Source organism: Tauraco erythrolophus, chromosome 5 (assembly GCF_009769465.1).
Source record: "Tauraco erythrolophus isolate bTauEry1 chromosome 5, bTauEry1.pri, whole genome shotgun sequence".
NCBI classification, from domain to species: domain Eukaryota; kingdom Metazoa; phylum Chordata; class Aves; order Musophagiformes; family Musophagidae; genus Tauraco; species Tauraco erythrolophus.
The window spans coordinates 36,083,873-36,100,608 of NC_141469.1; the positions used below are offsets into that span (position 1 = coordinate 36,083,873).

The 16,736-nt window shown below is 49.2% G+C and overlaps 2 pseudogenes; both read right to left on the bottom strand.

The window, feature by feature from the left end:
- Positions 1-328: 328 nt before the first annotated feature.
- On the bottom strand, positions 329-1,300 carry LOC147528715 (inositol 1,4,5-trisphosphate receptor-interacting protein-like 1; annotated as a pseudogene).
- Positions 1,301-3,661: 2,361 nt separating this feature from the next.
- LOC147528716 (inositol 1,4,5-trisphosphate receptor-interacting protein-like 1) lies at positions 3,662-4,640 on the bottom strand (annotated as a pseudogene).
- Positions 4,641-16,736: the final 12,096 nt, after the last annotated feature.

Genomic DNA, 16,736 nt, shown 5'->3' on the forward strand with positions numbered 1-16,736 from the left:
TTGCTGACTTCTGCAGCACAGGCTCCCCAGGCAGTCTCTGAGATGAGCAGATTCTCTGTCCCAGTGTCCAAAATTGTCCCCCGGACCCCCACCAGTGTGAGAGAAAAGCAGGTCCTCCAGGTCCTCAAACTCCACTGACATGGGTGAGAAAGCCTGTGACCACCAGGATATGGGTGCAGAGCTGCAGACCTCTGAGCTGGAAATTGTCCTGCTGGGTGTGCCTCACTGTCAGCCTGAAAAGCGGCATCTCGGCAACACTGCAGCTCTCCGGCCAGGACGTGCTGCTGGTGAAGCTGGTCTCTGCCTACTCAAGGCTCGGGCAGGCTCCTCAACTGCCTGACTGCACTGCAAAAATTAGCTCCGTGCAGATGTTCATCTTGGAGGAGGTTGTCAGCTTGAACTTGCAGGACTGGGAGGAGGGCAGCACTGTTAGCCGGCAGTGGTGTGACTGAGGCAAAAGCATCCAGGCTGATCTCACCAACATTTGGCCCCAGAGGGCGATTTTGTCCAGGTCTAAGTAGGAGTTTTGTGCAGAGGGTGCGTAGGAAGTACGAGCTCCAATCCCTCGGCAGCTTGTCACTGGGCTGGTGCAGAAAGCACGAAATATCCCCCAGCAGCTGGTCCCTCATGCACGTGCATTCCAGCACCACATAGACGCGAATTGCTGGTAGCTGCCCCATGGTGTCCAGCTCCAGGCTGAAAGAGTGCCCACGGGGTGGCTGCAGGAACACGACCAGGCGGTAGGTGATGCTGTTCTCGTGGATGCTCCAGGCTTCATAGCCATCCATCCCAACGGCTGGGTGCATCTGTGACATGACAGTCTTCTTGCAAAGCGTTTGACAGACGCTAAGGAGGTCACCCACCAGATCCTTCACCACCTTGCACGTGCTGGGCAGGTCCTGCATTGGCGATGGGGTGGATCCAGCCTGAGCTCTGACACGGTTATGTGCACCATTGAGGTCTTCCTCCTCCTCCTCCTCCTCATTGCTGGTGCCGTCCTGCTCACTGCAACTGCATGGGAAATCTTCATTTCCCTGACCAACCAGCAGAACTCAGCAAGCAGGAGCAGGGTTCCTGCAAAGTTCCAGTTCTGGAACACGGAAAAGAGCGTGGCTCCCTCTGCATCCCCGCTTCGCTCATTCTTCTCATGCAGTCGAGTCATCTGCTCTTGCAGATATTTATCAGGCTCCTGCATTCGCTCCTGCATCCGCTTGATTGTGGCCACATCTGCCTGATGATCATGCTTCAGGGCATGCTGGATGACCAGCACAGTCAGGATGAGGGTGATTCACACAGCCATGGCCTGGAGGAAGTGGGAGAAAAGAGGGCTCAGTAGGGCTGGGGGAGCAGGGCAGGAGCCACCTGGAGCTGGGGGCCGCTAGGAGAGAGGGTGAAGGAGGTGGGAGGGAACAAGGGCAGGGTTTGTGAGCACTGCACGCATGGGAGCCACAGGCATCCCAGGAAAGTGGGCACTGGCGTCGACAGGCGAGAAGGGGCCCCGCAGGCCCTGGCTGGATGATCTTCCAAAAAGCAGCTGCTTGAGGAGAAGCAGCAAGACCTGGTGATGTGATGGAACTACCAATTTCAACAGTGTCATTCGAGTCCAGAGGGGACCGAGTGGGCTATCCAGAAAGCCAGAAAAATGATAGAAGAAAGTCTGTGCATAAATGTAACAACTGCTAATGTACATTTGACTATGAATATAATCTTTTTTATGGAGAAGGGGTGGAGGCAATGGAGGAGGAAGAGTAGTTCAAAAATACTAGCAAATTAACTGAAATAGAGGAACAAGAATGTGACTGAGTAGACTCTGTAGAAATGTCCCCAGAAACACTAAGATGTTCCAACATTCGTAGCTATGGTATCTATGACAATTTTGTCAGAGTAATAGAATCATAGAATCATAGAATGGTTAGGGTTGGAAGGGACCTGAAGATCATGTAGTTCCAACTACCCTGCCATGGGCAGGGACACCTTTCACTAGAGCAGGTTGCTCAAAGCCTCATCCAACCTGGCCTTGAACACTTCCAAGGATGGGGCATCCACAACTTCTCTGGGCAACCTATGCCAGTGCCTCACCACTCTCAATGTAAAAAAATTCATCCTCAGATCTAATTGAAATCTACCATCTTTCAGTTTAAAGCGATTGCCCCTCGTCTTATCACTACAAGCCCTTGTAAAAAGTCCCTCTCCAGCTTTCCTGTAGGTCCCCTTTAAGTACTGGAAGGCTGCTATAAGATCATCCCGGAGCCTTCTCTTTTTCAAGCTGAACAACGCCAACTCTCTCAGCCTGTCTTGACAGGAGAGCTGTTCCAGCCTTTGGATTGATTTTGTGGCCTGACTCTGGACTCGCTCCAGCAGCTCCATGTCCTTCTTGTGTTGGAGGCCCCAGAGCTGAATGCAGTATTCCAGGTGGGGCCTCACAAGAGTAGAGTAGAGGGGCAGAATCACCTCCCTCGACCTATGTGATGGTGTCTATCCCTGTGGTGGGACAGGGCCTTTCCATGGCAGGGCATGTCCGTGCTGTGCTGGTGAGAGATCAGTGTTGCAAAAGAGACTCTAAATTGTGAGGAGGGGGTGCAGGAGGGGAGGTGGCTGGTGCTGCAGGACACTCCTTCCTCCTTCTCCTGCCCGAGCTGTGCCTCCAGCTCTCCAGCTGCTGCTCGGCATTGGCTTGTGCCCAAGCCTCCTACCGGCGCAGCAAGCAGAGCGTCCCGATTCCCGCTCCGCACTCGTGGTGCTTGTTCCCTGTGCAGAGGGCTCACCACTTGGAGACCACGATGTCCACCTCCCCAGGGTTCTCTGCAGAGCAATGCTGTGGGGCTCCCAGGGGCTGGTCTGCCCCAAGTTCATCTGGTACCACCCACCTGCCAAGCACAGCCAACTACAGCAGGCAGCCCAGGACGATGTCCAGATGACTTTCGATGGTTGGAGACTCAACAACCTCTCTGGGCAGCCTGTGTGAGTGTTAGAGTATCTCAGAGTCCAGAGGTGCTTTCTTGTGTTCAGATGGAATTTCATGGTTTTCCCTATGGGCCCATTGGTTCTTGCCCTGTCAGTGGGTGCTACTAAGAAAGGTCCAGCTCCCTTGCCCTGGTTCCCTCCCAGCCAGTATACACACACAGAGGCATCTTCCCCTTAAGATGGAAGCAGAGCAGAAAACTGGAAAAGAAAGGAGAAAGGACTCAGGGGAAGTGTTCTGGTTTGGTACTACATGCTTCCCTCAAAATGCCACCACGCTGCTTGTGCATCTGAGCAGGTAGTGACCTGCTCCCTGCCTGCATTCCCCGACAAAGTGTTGCACAGACACTCACAAACATCTCCACCTTTAGTTTGCTTACCTCTGCAGCGCAGGCTCCCCATGCAGTCTCTGGGACGAGCAAATTCCCTGTCCCAGTGTCCAAAATTGTCCCCCGGACCCCCACCAGTATGAGAGAAAAGCAGGTCCTCCAGGTCCTCACCCTCCACAGGCATGGGTGGGAAAGCCTGTGACCACCAGGATATGGGTGCAGAGCTGCAGACCTCTGAGCTGGAAATTGTCCTGCTGGGTGTGCCTCACTGTCAGCCTGAAAAGCGGCATCTCGGCAACACTGCAGCTCTCCGGCCAGGATGTGCTGCTGGTGAAGCTGGTCTCTGCCTACTCAAGGCTCGGGCAGGCTCCTCAACTGCCTGACTGCACTGCAAAAAATTAGCTCCGTGCAGATGTTCATCTTGGAGGAGGTTGTCAGCTTGAACTTGCAGGACTGAGAGGAGGGCAGCACTGTTAGCCGGCAGTGGTGTGACTGAGGCAAAAGCATCCAGGCTGATCTCACCAACATTTGGCCCCAGAGGGCGATTTTGTCCAGGTCTAAGTAGGAGTTTGTGCAGAGGGTGCGTAGGAAGTACGAGCTCTGATCCCTCGGCAGCTTGTCACTGGGCTGGTGCAGAAAGCACGAAATATCCCCCAGCAGCTGGTCCCTCATGCATGTGCATTCCCGTACCACATAGACGCGAATTGCTGGTAGCTGCCCCATGGTGTCCAGCTCCAGGCTGAAAGAGTGCCCACGGGGTGGCTGCAGGAACACGACCAGGCGGTAGGTGATGCTGTTCTCGTGGATGCTCCAGGCTTCATAGCCATCCATCCCAACGGCTGGGTACATCTGCGGCATGACAGACCTCTTGCAAAGCGTTTGACAGACGCTAAGGAGGTCACCCACCAGATCCTTCACCACCTTGCACGTGTTGGGCAGGTCCTGCATTGGTGATGGGGTGGATCCAGCCCGAGCTCTGACACCGTTGTGTGCACCATTGAGGTCTTCCTCCTCCTCCTCCTCCTCGCTGGTGTCATCCTGCTCCCTGCAACCACCATGGGAAATCTTAATTTCCCTGACCAACCAGCAGAACTCAGCAAGTAGGACCAGGGTTCCTGCAACTGTCCAAAAGTTCCCGTTCTGGAACATGGAAAAGAGCGTGGCTCCCTCTGCGTCCCCACTTTGCTCAATCTTCTCATGCAGCCGAGTCATCTGCTCTTGCAGAAACTTGTCACACTCCTGCATTTGCTCCTGCATCCGCTTGACTGTGGCCACATCTGCCTGATGATCGTGCTTCAGGGCATGCTGGAAGACCAGCACAGACAGGACGAAGGTGATTAACCCTTCCATGGCCTGGAGGAGGTGGGAGAAAAGAGGGCTCAGTAGGGCTGGGGGAGCAGGGCAGGAGCCACCTGGAGCTGGAGGCCACTAGGAGAGAGAGTGAAGGAGGCGGGACGGAACAAGGGCAGGGTTTGTGAGCACTGCACGCATGGGAGCCACGGGCGTCCCAGGAAAGCGTTTGGGCACTGGTGTCGACAGGCGAGAAGGGGCCCCGCAGGCCCTGGCTGGAGGCCCAGGGCACCCTGATGGCCAGACCCTGGCTGGGCTGTGCCCCGTGAAAGGGCAAGAGACGCCCGAGTCGAGTCTCCCAAGGCCACATCTGTTTCACACAGCAGCGTCCCATGGAGCCACCGGCACCCAGCACATCCCCAAAGCCTCTCTGGGCACCTGCCACTGCTGGGAGCCCCGAGCGACTCTGCCCCCAGCCCCGAAGGCGGTACCATGCCCTGGCTGAGGGGCTCGGCTCCTGCTCTGGGTTAGAAACCCCCTGGGCATCTGCCCTGTCCCCCATCCAGCCCAGCCTTCCCCCTGCATGCGCACTCACCGATCACCCAAGTCAGACTGCCGAGTCAGACTGCCGTGGGGCTGCCTGGTGCTGTCCTCAGGGATGGCTCCCATTGTGACGTGTCCTCTGTGCTGTCACGGTTACCAGAGCAGCAGCACCCGGCCGGCAGTCCCCCAGCCTTCGTCCCCACCACCCGGTTCCCTGGGTCCTGGGCATTACACCAAGTCCAGTCCTGCCCAGCAGGAGCAAGCTCCCAGGGGGTTTCTTGACAAAGCGGGCAGACACCCCCCAAAATCGTAACTGAAATGAAAATGGGGACTGTAGGTGGATGTCCCTGACTTACGTAGAGGGGTGCAGAGTTTTCGGGCCAGATGGTCTGACTACGAGTTATCTCGAGAAGAAGAGCTGCAAGCCCTTGAGCAGAGACAGAACTCCTCCTCCCTCTTCTCCTCTTGGATTCCTTCTGCCAGTGCAGGACTTCAGCCCTGCAAACCCTGGCCATCAAGCGAAATGCAAATCATGTCTCTGGTGCAAGCAGAAAAGATCCTGTGGCTCATTTCTCCAGCTACCAACTTGCCCCCTGCAATGGCAAACAAGGAGGCTGGAGAGGCCACATCCACGCCCCTACCTCTGGGCCATCCTTGCTGTGGGGCAACTGCTCCATGGCTGAAGCCCAGCCTGACCCAGGAAGAGAAGGGCAGTTTGAGAAACACTGGAAGCTTCCTGCCCTGCACTCTCATGGGACCATATAGCCAGGACTCTGCAGGACCAGCGGTTACCCTGCAGGTGGTCATGGGGAAAGACAGTAGAGAGCAGGAAGCTCCCCTCTTCCCTGAAAGGCTTCCTGCCCTCCCCCTTTTACTCTCTGGGACTGTATCCAGTTCAGCCTTAGGCAAGAGCTCTTTTGATCACTTTACCCTAATTGCACTAGAGCTGCCCAGGGAGCAGCAAACAACTTGGAGTGATCCTGGCTGCAGGGATTCACTCTGGTTATAGACCAGGCGATGCAGGCGTTTTGCATGAGATGCAGGCAGTGCAGTGTTCAGGGGTGTAATGACAGAGGAAAAGCAGTAGTTCTGCACACATGAGCCATCTCCCAGAAGCCATGGAATCCTGTCCTGAGACAGCTGAGCATCCAGTTGTGGATGAAAATCTAGTAATCAGAAATACAGTAACCTCCATTGCTCTTTGTGGGTTGCTTCAGAGGATGATCTTCCAAAAAGCAGCTGCTTGAGGAGAAGCAGCAAGACCTGGTGATGTGATGGAACTACCAATTTCAACAGTGTCATTCGAGTCCAGAGGGGACCGAGTGGGCTATCCAGAAAGCCAGAAAAATGATAGAAGAAAGTCTGTGCATAAATGTAACAACTGCTAATGTACATTTGACTATGAATATAATCTTTTTTATGGAGAAGGGGTGGAGGCAATGGAGGAGGAAGAGTAGTTCAAAAATACTAGCAAATTAACTGAAATAGAGGAACAAGAATGTGACTGAGTAGACTCTGTAGAAATGTCCCCAGAAACACTAAGATGTTCCAGCATTCGTAGCTATGGTATCTATGACAATTTTGTCAGAGTAATAGAATCATAGAATCATAGAATGGTTAGGTTTGGAAAGGACCTCAAGATCATGTAGTTCCAACCACCCTGCCATGGCAGGGACACCTTTCACTAGAGCAGGTTGCTCAAAGCCTCATCCAACCTGGCCTTGAACACTTCCAAGGATGGGGCATCCACAACTTCTCTGGGCAACCTATGCCAGTGCCTCACCACTCTCAATGTAAAAAAATCATCCTCAGATCTAATTGAAATCTACCATCTTTCAGTTTAAAGCGATTGCCCCTCGTCTTATCACTACAAGCCCTTGTAAAAAGTCCCTCTCCAGCTTTCCTGTAGGTCCCCTTTAAGTACTGGAAGGCTGCTATAAGATCACCCCGGAGCCTTCTCTTCTTCAAGCTGAACAACACCAACTCTCTCAGCCTGTCTTGACAGGAGAGCTGTTCCAGCCTTTGGATTGATTTTGTGGCCTGTCTCTGGACTCGCTCCAGCAGCTCCATGTCTTTCTTGTGTTGGAGGCCCCAGAGCTGAATGCAGTATCCCAGGTGGGGCCTCACAAGAGTAGAGGGGCAGAATCACCTCCCTCGACCTGCTGACCACACTTCTTTGGATGCAGCCCAGGATACAGTTGGCTTTCTGGGCTGCAAGCACACATTGCCAGCTCATGTTGAGCTTCTCATCAACCAGCACTCCCAAGTCCTTCTCCCCAGGGCTGCTCTCAATCCGTTCTCCACCCAGCCTGTACTTGTGCTTGGGATTGCCCTGATCCACGTGCAGGACCTTGCACTTGGCCTTGTTTAACTTTATTATGTTCGCACAGGCCCATCTCTCCAGGCTGTCAAGGTCCCTCTGGATGGCATCCCTTCCCTCCAGCATGTTCACCACACCTCACAGCCTGGTATCATCAGCAAACTTGCTATGATTGCACTCAATCCCACTGTCCATATCTCCAACAAAAATGTTAAACAGCACAGGCCCCAACAGCAACCCTTGAGGAACAACACGCTCATCACTGGTCTCCAGTTGGACATCAATCTGTTGACCGCAATTATTTGAGTGCGACCATCCAACCAATTCGTTATCCAGCAAATGGTCTATCTGTCAAATTCATGTCTCTCCAATTTAGAGACAAAGATGTCGTGTGGGACAGTATCAAATGCTTTGTACATGTCCAGGTAGATGTTGTCAGTTGCTCTTCCCTTAGCCACCAACGCTGTAACCCCATCATAAAAGGCCACCAAATTTTTCAGGTATGATTTGCCTTTAGTGAAGCCGTGTTGGTTGTCGCCAATCATATTCTTTTTCCCATGTGCCTTAGCATGGTTTCCAGAACGATCTTTTCCATGATTCTGCCAGGCACAGAGCTGAGACTGACTGGCCTGTAGTTCCCCGGATCTTCCTTTTTTGTCTTTTTAAAAATGGGGCCTATGTTTCCCCTTTTCCAGTCAGTGGGAACTTCACCGAACTGCCACTACTTCTCAGATATGATTTAGAATGGTTTAGCAACTTTACCCGCCAGTTCCCTCAGGACTAGTGATGCATCCCATCAGTTCTCTTTGTCTCACGTGGCAAGCACAGAAGTAGCAGAAATTAGTATTGCTTTGCTTTGTTTTGGCTGTGTTAGTATGGTAGTATTATCATCCATGCATACCTAAGAAGTAAAAGATGCAACTTTATCTTTTAGACTGACATGGCTTGAGAAAAGAGAGAGGAAAAGTGGAAGGGAGGGGAGGAGAGGCGAGGAGAGGGGAGGAGAGGAGAGGAGAGGAGAGGGGAGAGAAGAAGAAAAAAGGGAATAGAAAATGAGAAGTCAAGTGGATCAAATTGAAAGGTATCTCCCATCTCCTGACCAGAGAAACCATTTCTCTCAGTGAGGGTGGATATATCTCCCTTTCTGTACATTCTGTTTTTTAAGAGTGATTGCAATTAACAGCTCACTAGTAGAGTGATACCATGTTTGTATATGTAATGTGTGCATGCATGTGCATGTGCACATATGGAAGTAACTTTCTGTGTTTCTAAAAATGTGGTTTTGAGAGATGCAAGGAACTAAGGTGAATGAGTTCGCTGTGGCCATATTTCCTGTGGTAAATTTCTCCTGAACAGACTGTATACTGTATACCATGACATGCCCCCTTCACTCTCCCATAACATGGCAGTTCTTTGAAGTTCACCCAAATGCCCAAGAAAAATCTCAGCTTTCTGGCATGTCAGCCTGGAAAGCCAGTAGGATCTCTGCCAGCTGACTCGGATTGTCCATTCTTAGAGAAGGGTCATGAGCAGAGATTCCAACAGCGTCTCTGGGAGCTGATGCTGAGAGTGTTTGTGTTTTCCAGAGACATCCTCCATCTGCCATACATACAGCTGCTTTGCAGCAGAGTGTTTCCTTCCTTCCACATGTGAACACATCTGAACTGTACCTTTAAAGACCTTGCATTAAAACGAGGTCTCCTACTCAAAGTAGCTAACAGTTCAGATCGTAATATCATCAGTCAAACAAATTATTTTTGAAAGCTTTCCTGTCTAATGTGACTTAGGTAAGTGCATTAGCCAAGTAATATATTGTTGATTTGGTTTTCCATTAACAATGAGGGATTTCTCTGTAAGTGACCTACAGTACTGCTTTCTGGGAACAAAGAGGTGTTGTTCATGAGAAGGGAATCTAAAGCAAATATTTTGATCTTTCATAGAATCATAGAATCACAGAATGGTTAGGGTTGGAAGGGACCTCAAATTATCTAGTTCCAAGCCCCCTGCCATGGGCAGGGAAACCCTCCACTACACCAGGTTGCCCAAAGCCTCATCCAACCTGGCCTCGAACACTTCCAGGGATGGGGCATCTACAACTTCTCTGGGCAACCTGTTCCAGTACCTCACCACCCTCTGAGTGAAAAATTTCTTCCTTATATCTAATCTAAATCTGCCCTCTTTCAGTTTAAAGCCATTGCCCCTTGTCCTATCACTACATGCCCTTGTAATAAGTCCCTCTCCAGCTTTCCTGTAGGCCCCCTTTAAGTTTCAAGAAACTTCAAGAAAGGCCCCCTTTAGTCTTTCAAGAAAGCTTGCACACACAAAACCAGGGCACTCAGGTTTCTCTGGTTTTATATCACTTTAGAGTGACATGCTTTTTTTTCTTTGTCTTCCTTTACTTCCAGGTCAAGAGTCATGCTGCACATTTTAACAGCAGTAGTGTTTTAATTTCCTCAACTAATCGTCAGCTGCCGAAGGAGCTGCGCCGGAGCCGGACCGACCCGCCGCTGAGCGGAAGATCTCGGCGCACAAAGGCTTTTCTCGAAAAGTCGGGAGACGCCGAGGGAGTGAAGAGACCGCCCCCCCCGGCAGGAGCCGGCAGCTCTCGCCAGAGCAACGGCGGCCCCTCCCACCCCTATAAAAGACCCGCCTAGGATGCGCGGCGACCAGGAGGACGGCGTGGCAGCCAGCGTGGGGCGGCAGTTTGCGAGGGGGGACATGGGAGAAGGGCGCTGAGGCGCTGCTTACCCGCGTCAGTGAGAAATAGTGTCCGCTTAGCAGTGACCTGCTGCCTTGCTAAGAGCTACACCCACCATGACCGATGCAACTGCACAAACAGAAGTGCAGTGGAATCACGCAGCCACCCAGGTATCAGGCTGTGGGGTGTGCCCTGATATGACACCAGTACAGGGCAGCAGTGGTGAGCATTCCTGTGGGAGATGTGCCCAGGTAGAGGAAGTCCTCTGACGAGTGACAAAGCTTCAAGAGGAGGTGGACAGACTGAGGAGCATCAGGGTGAGTGAGAGGGAGATTCATTACTGGGGTAGCATCCTCCCTTCCCTGGGACAGACCTCGCTGATTATAGAAACACAAGATGCTGAAGGCTCCCTGTCCCATCTGCACCAGGGTGAACACCAGTGACAGGGAGAGGTCAAACAGGAGCCAGAACTTCTCCCTTAAAGGAAAAGGTGAAATCACTAGCCCGGTTAAAGTGCTTCTACACCAATGCACGCAGCATGGGCAACAAACAGGAAGAGCTGGAAGTCATTGTGCAAAAGGAAAACTATGATATTGCAGTTGGGTCATTGTCATAGGTGACTCTCTTCTGAAGGAAACTGAGGACCTGACCCACTGCACAGGGAGGTCTGTTGCCTGTCCGGGGTCTAAGTTAGAAATGTGGTGAGGAAGCTCCCAACTCTTGTGCAGCCTACTGATTATTACTCACTAGTAACATTCCCACTAAGCAGTGATGAAATTCCCCAAGCAAGAAGCCTGAAAAAAATCAAGAGAGATTTCAGGGCTCTTGGGAGACTGCTTAAGGGAGCAGGAGCGCAAGTGGTGTTCTCCTCGATCCCTTTAATGCCAGGGAACTAAGGGAATAAACAGAAACACCCACCAGGTCATCACCTGGCTTCAAGCCTGGTGTCTTGCACAGGGCTTTGGGTTCTTTGATCATGGGTTGCTTTATACTGCACCAGGTTTGCTGGTATCTGATGGGGTACACCTGACAAGTAAGGGGAGGAGGATCCTTGCACAGGAGTTGTCAGGGCTCATTGATAGGGCTTTAAACTAGATTCAAAGGGGGAAGAGGTTACAGTCTGGCTTGCTGGGACTAAACCTAAGAGCTGCACATCATTGTTAATCGGACAATGTCCCAGAGAGTTACGTGGGTATGCTGCACCAGCAGAGATTGAGTGCACTATGTTCGGAGATAGGTCAGACACAATGGTCACTGGCCTGCCAGGAGTCAAGGCAGGAGTCAGGCCTTCTCCCTTCAAGGAAAAGGCACAGAGATCACTAGCCCAGTTAAAGTGCTTCTACACCAATGCACGCAGCATGGGCAACAAACAGGAAGAGCTGGAAGTCATTGTGCAAAAGGAAAACTATGATATAATTGCCATCATGGAGACATGGTGGGATGATACACACAACTGGAGTGCTGTGTTGGATGGCTACAAGCTTTTCAAGAGAGATAGGCCAGGCAGGAGAGGAGGGGGAATGGCGCTGTACGTTAGGGAGGGTTTTGAATGTCTGGAGATCAGCAATAATGATGGAAGGGTAGAATGCTTGTGGATCAAAATAAGGGGCAAGGCCAATAGGGCTGGCATCACAGTGGGAGTCTGCTATAGACCACCCACCCAGGAAGAAGATGTAGATGAAATAATCTACAAACAATTAGGGGAAGTCTCATGATCGTAGCCACTAGTTCTTGTGGGTGACTTCAATCTACCAGATATTTGCTGGAATTTGAATACAGCAGTGAGGAAACAGTCCAGGAGGTTCCTAGAGTGTCTGGAAGACAACTTCCTGATACAGCTGGTGAGGGAACCAACCAGGGAAAGCTCCCTGCTGGTCCTGCTGTTTACCAACAGAGAAGGACTCATTGACGGTGTCAAGGTTGGAGGCTGTCTTGGACATAGCGACCATGAAATAATAGAATTTTCAGTCACAGAAGCAGTAGGGAGAGGGGTCAACAGAACTGCTGCCTTGGACTTCCAGAGGGCAGACATCAATCTTCTTAGGAGACTGGTTGGAAGAGTCCCCTGGGAGTTGGTCCTGGAAGGCAAAGGGGTCCAGGAAGCCTGGACAATTCTCAAGAGGGAAATCTTCAGAGCCCAGGAGCAGGCTGCCCCAGTGAACTGCAAGACGAGCCGGAAGGGCAGAAGACCAGCCTGGCTGAACAGAGAGCTCTGGCTAGAGCTCAAGAAGAAAAAGAAAGACTATGATCTATGGAAGAAGGGGCAAGTCACTCACGAAAACTACCAGGATCCTGTGAGATGATGCAGGGAGAAAATTAGAAAGACAAAAGCCCAGCTGGAGCTTAATCTGGCAGCTAACATAAAAGACAATAAGAAAAGTTTCTACAAATACCTTAACAGTAAAAGGAGGGTTAGGGAGAATCTCCACCCCTTGCTAAATGCAGTGGGAGAAATAGTGACTGGGGATGAAGAAAAGGCTGAGGTACTCAATACCTTCTTTGCTTCAGTCTTTAATGGTCAGACTAACTCACTGGGTGATATGCCTCTAGAACCAAATGGTGGAGATGGAGAGCATTATCAAGGTTTCTTTCAAGAGGAAACGATAAGTGAACTGCTGCACAGCTTAAATGTGCAGAAGTCTACAGGGCCAGATGAGATCCACCCAAGAGTTCTGAGGGAGCTGGTGGAAGTGCTCACCAAGCCACTTTCCATCATTTACCAACAATCCTGGCTAACAAGGGAGGTACCAGCTGACTGAAGGTTGCAAACGTGATGCCAATCTACAAGAAAGATAAGAGGGAAGACCCAGGGAACTACAGGCCTGTCAGTCTGACCTCAGTGCCAGGTAAACTCATGGAGCAGGTCATCCTTAGTGTTATCATGCGTCATGTACAGGACAGTCAGATGATGAGGCCCAGTCAACATGGATTTATGAAGGGCAAGTCTTGTTTGACCAACCTGATCTCCTTCTATGATAAAATGACCTGTTTAGTGGATGAGGGAAGAACTGTGGATGTTGTTTACCTTGATTTTAGCAAAGCCTTTGACACTGTTTTCTATAACATTCTTCTGCAGAAGCTGGCTGCCTATGGCTTGGACGGGTGTATGCTTCTCTGGATCAGAAACTGGCTGGACAGCCGGTCCCAGAGAGTGGTGGTGAATGGAGTTAAGTCTAGCTGATGGCCGGTCAGCAGTGGTGTTCCACAGAGCTCAGTGTGGGGGCCTGTTCTCTTTAACATCTTTATCAATGATCTGGATGAGGGGATCGAGTGCACTCTCAGCAAGTTTTCAGATGACACTAAATTGAGAGGTAGTGTTGATCTGCCTGAGGGCCGGGAGGCTCTACAGAGGGACCTGGACAGACTGGATCAATGGGCTGTGTCCAGTTTTGGGCCTCTCACTTCAAGAAGGACGTTGAGGTGCTGGAGCGGGTTCAGAGAAGAGCAACGAAACTAGTGAAGGGTTTAGAGAACTTGTCCTATGAGGAGCAGCTGAGGGAGCTGGGACCATTTAGTCTGGAGAAGAGGAGGCTCAGGGGGGACCTTATCACTCTCTACAATTACCTGAAAGGGGTCAGTCTCTTCTCCCACGTTATGAATGACAGGACGGGAGGGAATGGCCTCAAGTTATGTCAGGGGAAATTTAGGTTAGATACCAGGAAAAATTTCTTTACAGAGAGGGTTGTGAAGTATTGGAACAGGCTGCCCAGGGAGATGGTGGAGTCCCCATCCCTGGAGGTTTTTAAAAACCATGTGGACTTGGTGTTGAGGAACATGGTTTAGGGACCCTGGCAGTACAGGGTGAATGGTTGGACTCAATGATCTTGAGGGTCGCTTCCAACCAGATGATTCTATGATACTAACATCTATGCTCAGGCTGTGCCTTTAAAATAGACAAATTCATCTTGTGACTGTCTGCTTTATGACATGTTATATAATGTTGATGTATATTTATTTATATCCCTCCATTGCAAAGAAAGTCTTCACCAAAAGAAAATAAGACATTCGTTCTCATTTGTTTGGAGATCCAGATGTATCTGAGCAAACCATTTGCCTGCACTGTTTGCTTCAAGATTTACAACAGGAAATATAGATCTGGGACAGAGAGTATGACAAAGCATGTGTCACTGGAGCTAATCTTTTATAATCAAGGTTGTCCCATGATAGATTGTGCCTGAAATTTCATGAATTTATACTTTTCTGATGTGTTAAGAAGTAAGCATACGTCCAGTGTAAATTGATATTCAGCAGATTTGTTAGTATGCAGACCTTTGCAAGACAATCGAGAGCGCGCTTAGTAAGTATTGCAGTAATAAATTTCTTAGAGCAGATATTCCTTAGCAGATTTTATCTGTGTCATTTAAGTGATAAATCCTTCTGACTTCTTAACCTTTATCTACAGTTACACGTTTACCTTTGTTTGTGAGAAATAAAAGAAAGTGATAAGAATTTTATGAAATGAGTGTGATTTATCTGGAGGTCACTGAGTCTATGATAATGAAAAAAATTGCCCCTAAAATTTACCATTAGGAGGAAAAAAGGTTAGAAATTGTGCAAAATTGTTAGTAAAATTATTACATCTTATATTATGCATTCTCCAAGTTCTTACTTCAAGATGTTTTGCAAAATATTAAACCAAAGGTCCAAATCTAACATTCCTAAGATGTATTGTCTCCTTTATTCAGGTATGGTTTTAGTCGCACAGATGGATTAAATATGAGATTCATCTCACATAATTTTAATCTTCTAAAATTAAGGTATATACACCAAAATAGTCATCAAGTCTGTCTTCATAATTAGTAGAGAAGACTCATACTAAAGGGAAATTTTATGTAGTTTAGATAGCTGTCTTAGCATGGGATGAGTCGTATCTGAAGTTGCTCAAGTGTCACGTTTACTGTGGCTTAGTGGTGGCAGACCTACAAGGTCAATTTTGGCATTAATCCTAGCTGCAGGTTTTGTTCACAAAAAGAAAAGTTGTTCCATTTGCTTGGATTCTAACGTACAGTGGGTTCAAAACCTTTCTGCCCATGGACATCCTTGGTGAATAAAGTTAGACCTATGTTGATCTTTGAAGTTGCGAGAATTGCATACCTAAATGCTATTGAGAGAGTAAGCATTATTCTTCTAGTGCAGTTGCCAAGCATAATTTGTAACAACATTTATTCCCTTCCTCCCAGCTTAAGCTAAAACTCAGTAGATTGAGAGATTCTTAGAGACTGTTACTACTTTTTTACTAGAAAATTAAACGTCAGGGAATATATTTTGCCTTGATGCCAAGTGATATGATCTGCCCATGATCTTAAGGTTAAACTCTTTCCCCCTTAAACAGAGTGACAAGCTGCTTGTTGGAAGAAGTTCTTGCCTTGTGTTAATACTCAGCCTTCTCTGAGAATTACTTGAGAGGCTGCTAGTTGGCCCCAGTCAAAACCATGCTAGAGATGATTTGAATGAAATGGAAAAATTTCATGTCAAGATCATTCACTGGTATTGTTTATTTTACTCATAGAGTTGTTGTCTGTGGTGATGGAGGACATATAAGTACTTTACTAAGAGGATTTTGTTTATACTTGCCTTTTCAGGTAGAGCTGTGTGAACCTCTTATTTGCAAAATAAAACTCTGAGGAGCATCATCTAAATAATGAGACATTGATGAAACTCTTCCTTCAGTCTTTGCTGTGGCACCAGGAGTCATTAAGAATAGCTTGCAGTGTTCCACAGTATGGGAGCTTTTCCACTGTACCATGTGAAGACAGTCTTTAAAACAGTGGAAAAATAAGCAGAAAGATGTGCAGTGTTACTGCTTCCATCACTCTGAGATGATGATTCACCAATGATGGAGAAAGAGGAGACAGTAGGAAAGGAGGTAGAAAATTGTAGTTTTTTCCAGGCTTCTGCCCCTCTTTAGCTTAGAACGTCCTTGGAGTGAACAAGAATCATTGAATGGTTTGGGTTGGAAGGGACATCAAAGATCATCTTGTTCAACCTCCCTGCCATGGCCAGGGACACCTTCTGCTAGATCAAGTTGATCAAAACCTGACCTTGAACACTTCCAAGGATGGGGCATCCACAACTTCTCTGGGCAACCTGTTCCAGTGCCTCACCATCCTCATTGTAGAAAATTTCTTCCTCAGATCTAATTGAAATCTACCCTCTTTCAGTTTAAAGCCATTACCCATTGTCCTATCACTAACAGACCTTTGTAAAAAGTCCCTCTCCAGCATTCTTGTAGGCCTCCTTTAGGTACTGGAAGGCTGCTAGAAGGTCTCCCTGGAGCTTTCTCCAGGCTGAACAACCCCAACTCTCTCAGCCTGTCTTCATAGAAGGGGTGCTTCAGCCCTTTGGTCATTTTTGTGGCCCTCCTCTGGACCTGCTCCAACATCTCCATGTGCTTTTTTTGTTGGGGACCCCAGAGCTGAAGGCAGTACTACAGGTGAGGTTTCACAAGAGCAGAGGGGCAGAATCACCTCCCTCGACCTGCTGGCCATGCTTCTTTTGATGCAGCCCAGGATAAGCTTGGCTTCCTGGACTGGAAGAGCACACGTTGCCGGCTCATGTTCCTTCAGGACCCATGAATGCATTTCATCAAGTCCCA